This window comes from Globicephala melas, chromosome 2 (assembly GCF_963455315.2).
Source record: "Globicephala melas chromosome 2, mGloMel1.2, whole genome shotgun sequence".
Classification (NCBI taxonomy): Eukaryota; Metazoa; Chordata; class Mammalia; order Artiodactyla; family Delphinidae; genus Globicephala; species Globicephala melas.
Genome location: NC_083315.2, coordinates 167,034,452 through 167,040,451, shown reverse-complemented (window position 1 = coordinate 167,040,451; position 6,000 = coordinate 167,034,452). Strand labels below are relative to the sequence as shown.

At 53.5% G+C, this 6,000-nt stretch overlaps 1 protein-coding gene across 1 annotated transcript in view; it reads left to right on the top strand.

The window, feature by feature from the left end:
* The first annotated feature begins 1,525 nt into the window (after nt 1–1,525).
* The window catches only part of ASB2 (ankyrin repeat and SOCS box containing 2), a 42,965-nt gene continuing 38,490 nt past the window's right edge, over nt 1,526–6,000 (top strand). The window contains exon 1 of the mRNA XM_030883491.2: nt 1,526–1,651. The gene's annotated coding sequence lies outside the window, so the exon portion shown is untranslated. The remainder of the gene's footprint in view (nt 1,652–6,000) is intronic.

The following is a 6,000-nucleotide window of genomic DNA, read 5'->3' as shown; positions in this document are numbered from 1 at the left end:
CCAGGTTTCTTGACTATAAGTGGTTGGTCTGGACTGGCAGGGAGAGGCAAGGCAGAGGGTCACCTGAGAAGGGGCTCTGTGTCTGCCCATGGCCCAGCCCTCCCAGGCCAAATCTGAGGTCTGTGACACATCGACAGGAGAGGAATCTCTGCCCCATGTCTGGCAGGGATGCCAAGGAAGGAGCAGAACCCCAGGGATGCATTCCATGGAGTCCACTAGAACCCCTTCCTACTGAGAAAAATTCCCAGACGTTAAAGAGCTCTAGACAGCCGCCACCTTCTCTGGCACCCTGCCACCATGGCACACAGTCTGGGAGGGGCTGAGTGTGAGCTGTCCTTGAAGGGTCGCCAGCCACAGTGGCCTGGGGGGACTGTCCCAGCGGGAGTGATGTAAGTGGCTGGGAGACAGCCTGAGACTAATCATGTCCCCCCGTCCTCAGCCCCGGGTGAGCCCTCAGAACACTGAGCCGACTACCGGGCACCCTGAACTCACTGAGATTTATTTCCAGATGAACTACGCAAAGTGAGCCACGCCAGGGGGTCATAAATCCACTCTCTGGAAAGGGGGAAGGGGTCTTTGAAATTGAAATTATTTTCCACTTAGAGGAATAGACCTAGTGACACTTCCAGCCCCCTGACTCTGACACCTGAGAGCTGAAGACAGATGCAGGCATATGGGGGCCTGGCACCCCGTGTGCCCAGTGCGTGTGCCTCTATGTGTGTTGTTTTTTACCACCCGAGGCTGACATTTTGTGGCACTCCATCGATTCCAGAAATGGGGTATTCTTCCCTGGCCCTGGAGGAAGGACTCCCTTCTGCTGTGTGCCTCTGCCCAAGGCTTGCTCACATGCTTATTTGCCCTTTGTAGCTCCAGCCCCACCCCATGGCCTCCAGCAGCTGGATCCTGGTACCTCCAAATATCAGGCTGGGCCACCTGCTGCGCGCGCAGTGATTTCTGCAAAGGCCCTGACACTGAACGCTCTCACCTTCCCTTCCCTCTCATTCAGCCCATCCTCCTCCCTGCCTTCCTGCCTGCTCTCCATCTCCCTCCTTCCTCTCCTCTTTCCCAGCCTCCCTGTCTCCTCTCCTTCCTTTTACTTCTCTTCTCTCCATCCTCTCTTCCCACTTTTCTTCTTTTCTCCCCATTCTCTTCCTTCTCATCGCTCCTACACTTCCTTCCTTGCTCTTGTGTCTTTATCTCCCAGCTCCGTGTCTCTTACCCTCTGCATCTCTCTCCTCTCTCGCTCCCTCCTGGGGAGTTCCAGAAACATATCCATATATGGCCTCCATGTCAGGGATCACAAGTGATGACATCACGTGAGGGCCAAAGCTCCGAGATGCTCTCCGAAGTGAAGTCCGTAATTGACGCGCCCTGGAGGAACCAGGATCGCGGCTTCCCCAGTGCAATCTTTAAACAGGAAATCTGAGATTCATAACATCTTATAGCTTGGCTCGCCATCATTGGTCATGCGGTGGGCCCAAAATAAACTCCCTGGTTCAAAGGAGAGCGTTTCAGAACTGCCTGGCACAGCAGCCAGGAGCCCAGGGCCAGGGCAGAAGGCAAACTCAGGGAGCATGTTCTGAATTAAGACACTCTCAAGAAAATCTTTTTTATTACCCCTGAATTGTACCCTTGTTTCAGAGCCTAACAGGTAATGCATGCTTTCAACTTTCTTATACAGCAAGATTGCTTGTCGGGCTGGGGCTTACCGCTGCGGTGCCTATCTGTAACCTCTTAAAGTCAAAGTATGTTCTTGCGTCTCCCTCTTTCTCTTATTCTCTCGAGTTACAAAGCAAGCTGGTGATTTTCATTTTGGATTTGGGGGACAAGAATCGGCTGTTTGCACGTACTTGTCGGATCTTCTGGAGGTTTCTGGCTCAGAATATCACTCTGCTGTGCACTTCTAAAAATGGAAATGCAAAAGGAGTTATCAATGATGCTATTGTTGGTTCCATAAGCCTTGGTCAATGTCTATGTCGGACAAATGAATTTCAGAAATGCTTTTAGGTTGAATGAAAGATATTTTCATGCATGGGGGCGTCAATTTCATGTGCCATTTAGGGAGCATGTATGTGTGTGCAGTATTGTCGGGGGGGGCAGGTGATAGCAGCATTGGGTGCCAAGGGCTGTACCTGCAATGATGTGGGGTTTAGGAGAGAGAGTAGGATCTGCAAACAAAAACTATGACACAACGTAAAGAATGAGAAGCGTTGTGTGTGTGTAAATATAAGGACTTATTCAAGGAGGTGATGGCCTTTGAAAGGATGGGTGGATGTCTTCAGGCGGGTGGAGGGTGGGTGGGAGAGGGACCTCCAGGTGGAGGGGCGGCTCGCGCAAAGGCAGACAAGCCGGGGTGGGTCTGGGCTGATGGTGGGAAGTGCAGTGTGGCTATAGCAAAGGGTCAGGAGGTGAGAAGCGGGGGTGATGCTGGGAGGGGAAGCGGGGGGTGGGGATGGGGGATGCGGGTCCCACCAGGTGAGGCAGGAAGATGGAACATTTTCTGATCATTTCTGAGCAGAGGAGGTGTGGGTGGAATGTGACTTCAGGCAGCTCCCCAGGAAGCCAGGGGGATGGCCCGGAATGAAGAGGCAGGGAGGCAGTGACCCTTAGGTAAGTGATGAAGACCTGAGTCGGGGCAGAGACCAAGCCCCCTGCCCAGGATGGAAGAGCTTATGTGTGAGATAGAGACTGAGGGAGTTCACAGGGGCCCAGACAGATCCTGAGGGGCCAGCCCACCAGCCATAGGCCCTGATCTGTGCTGTCGGAGCCTGGGGCAGAGCGCAGTGAGGCAGCCAGGGGCAGATGCTCCAGTCACTTCTGGAACAGTTGGACGGGTCCCGACAGCTGGTGGCAGGTCTGTTTACAACACAACCTCCTCCAGGGGATTGCAGCCGCCTCCACTGGCACCCTTCTAGTTTGCATCATCCACTCTTGCACAAACAGGCCAGCTCATGATGCCCTCTTCCTCCTCCTTGGGGTGGGGACCCAGTATGACCCACCCCTGGTGACCTTACAATTAATACGAGTAATCAGTATCTGTGAGTGTTCACTGAGCATTTACTGTGAGCCAGGCACTGAGTCCAGGGCTTGCGGTGGTTGTTCCCAATGACTCTTCTCATGGGCATAAGTTAAAGGTGATGGTTACTCCCATTTCCCGGATGTGGAAACTGAAGTCCCGAGAGGTTAAGGGTCTCGCCTAAAGCCAGACAGCTAGGAGGAGTTGGAGCTGGAACTCAAATCCTGGCCTCTTGGCCTCTTGGCCTCTAAGCCGTGGTCTCTGCAGCCTCCCAGGGGAGTGGCACTGAGGTAAACAGACACGTCCTGGCACCTTCGAAGCATCATAAGGTGCTGTATATTGTGGACAGGCTGGATCCAAGAGAGTCTTCCCAAAGGAGGCACAAAAATATCTCTGGACCCACCCACTGTCCTTCCATTGCTGAGCTGTAGAGGGTCAGGCGGCCCGGAGTGGGCGGCTGTCACAGGACTTGTTTATATCTTTACTTCCCATCCTCAGCACTTTCTTCTGGACTCATTAATGCCTGGGGGTATCAATGAAGTCATTAAGAGCTTTGCGGTTGAGGGAAACGTTTTGGGGAGATGGTGGTAAGGTAAAAGTCAGGTGATTCCTAACCTGCCTGAAGTTTTTAAAGAAAAGCGCACAGAAGAGAGGGGTGGAAAAAGAGAGGAGAAGTAGAGAGAGAGAAGAAAAATATTTAAATAAGGCAGGAGAGCAAAAAGCAAACAAAAAAAACAGAAAGGAGAACAACCCTAGCTGATTTTGGTGTGATCTGGAAGAAAACAATTTCCAGTCAGTCCTGCGTGTGGTTAGGCTGGGTGAGGAGGGGGCTCTGGGAGGACACCCCTGCCCCGCCTGAGACTTCCCCCTCTGAAGCCTGGAGTTAGAGCTTCCAGAACCTTCTGCCACCCAGGGGCCAAGATGAGGGAGAGTCCCTGTGCTCCAGGTACCCAGGATAGGGCTAGGCAAGGCCATACTTGGGCTGCAGAGGGGCGGAGCAGCGGCTGTCAGAGGCTCAGCCCCACACCGTGTGGGGTGCTGGCACAGATGGCAAAGCAAGGCATTCGCTGAGCCCTGGACAGAGGCTGGGGCAGGGGCCTGGAGTCCTGCGTCCAGACTGTATGTGCCAAGCGAGCCAGGCTGACTGCAACGGGAAAAGACAGGGAGATGGACAAGGGGGACCTTGGGAAGGCGCCTAGCTGTGCCAGGGTCAGCATAGCTAGGGCTCACCTCCAGCCACTGCAGGGCCAGCGGGTGAGAGACGTGTCCTCCACTTGGGAGGCTGAGCTGAAGGTAATCCACGAGCCCGGGGACTCAACAGCATGGGGCCCAAAGAGATAAAACTTGGCATTCACGGGCTTCCCTGGTGGCGCAGTGGTTGAGAGTCTGCCTGCCAATGCAGGGGACACGGGTTCATGCCCCGGTCCGGGAAGATCCCACATGCCGCGGAGCGGCTGTGCCTGTGAGCCATGGCCGCTGAGCCTGCGCGTCCGGAGCCTGCGCGTCCAGAGCCTGTGCTCCACGACGGGAGAGGCCACGGCGGTGAGAGGCCCGCGAACCCCAAAAAACAACAACAACAAAACCCACTTGGCGTTCACGATGCTTTTCTTAGCTGGTGCTCACGGTGCCACCTCAGATTGTGGGCCTTTGGGCCTGTGTGGAATTCATGCTTCTCCTCGGAAAATGGAATATTTTCCACCAAAAACAGGAAAAGGGTTTTTTCCTCTTGTTCTTTCTTTTTCCCTCTCTCCCTCTCACCCTCTGTTTTGGGGTAGCTTCCTCAATGTACAACAATAAGTAAATAATCTTCTAAAACTTGTCATCAGGGTCCTAGACCACTTGTGAGTGATTCGCCCTGATTCAGGTTAGCAAGGGGCGCTCAGCCCATTTCAGATGGAGTTTTGGTCTCCCAAACATACAGTGGGCACAGAGGGTCTGGCGGTGTGGTGGCGTGGGAGCGGAAGCAGCTTTGGACAGGTTCAAACCCCTGGCCGTCACCTCCTACCTGGGTCATTTGGGCCTGTCATGCCCCATCCCTGGGGCTCAGCTTTCCCTCCTGGGCTATGGGGTCAGCTGTGATAAGATCCCCTCGGTAACCTCCAGCAACCCTGGCCCAGCTTCAGAAACCTAAAGTCCTAACTCCCGAGAGAAGCCAGGAGTGTGTAACCAGCATCAAAGTTTCTGGGATTAGCAGAGCTGGGAGGGGCTTTTGAGCTTTAGAGTCTGGACAAAAGGCTCCAATCCCATTAGCTGCACTGCCTGTTACAAAGGCCCACCCTGGGGCTTTGACCTGGGCCCCTCTGGGGGCCAATGAAGGTGGCCTGGATTCCACTCTCCCTCCCCCACAAGGCCGGTTCGCCCCTTAGCCAGAGCAGAGACTTCCAGAGTAACTGAAACCCCTGGCCCCTGCCCTAAATATTCGGTGTCAGAAGGTCTGATGAAAAGAGGGGCAGGCAGGCTCTCTGCCACTTACAATCTGGGCCTCAGTCTCCTCATCTGGGCAATGGGAAGAATCCTCCCCTGACTCTGGAGGTTTTGAGAAGTCAAATGGTGTAATACATGAAATTGGCCAGGAAACATTGCAGGGATCCACAGCATCAGCCTTTTTATTTTTATTTTCAAAATTTTATTGAAGTATAGTTGATATACCGGAGCCAGTGTTTGGGGCCCCGCAAAGGAGGCAAAAGAGGAACTCCTGGAAGCCTCAGGGGTGGCGCCGGTCTCCCCTGTTCCAAGCGGGCCTTGGATCTCGACCACCGCTCCCTCCACAGGCCCCTGGCTTGACTGGTAGGGCACACTACACTCTCGCTTTCCCCGGGAAAGGGCTATTTTTTTCAGGTGTACAGCAAAGTGATTCAGTCATATATATTCTTTTTCAGATTCTTTTCCATTATAGGTTATTACAAGATACTGAATATGGTTCCCTGTGCTATACAGAAGATCCTTGTTGTTTATCTATTTTATATATAGTAGTGTGAGCACCA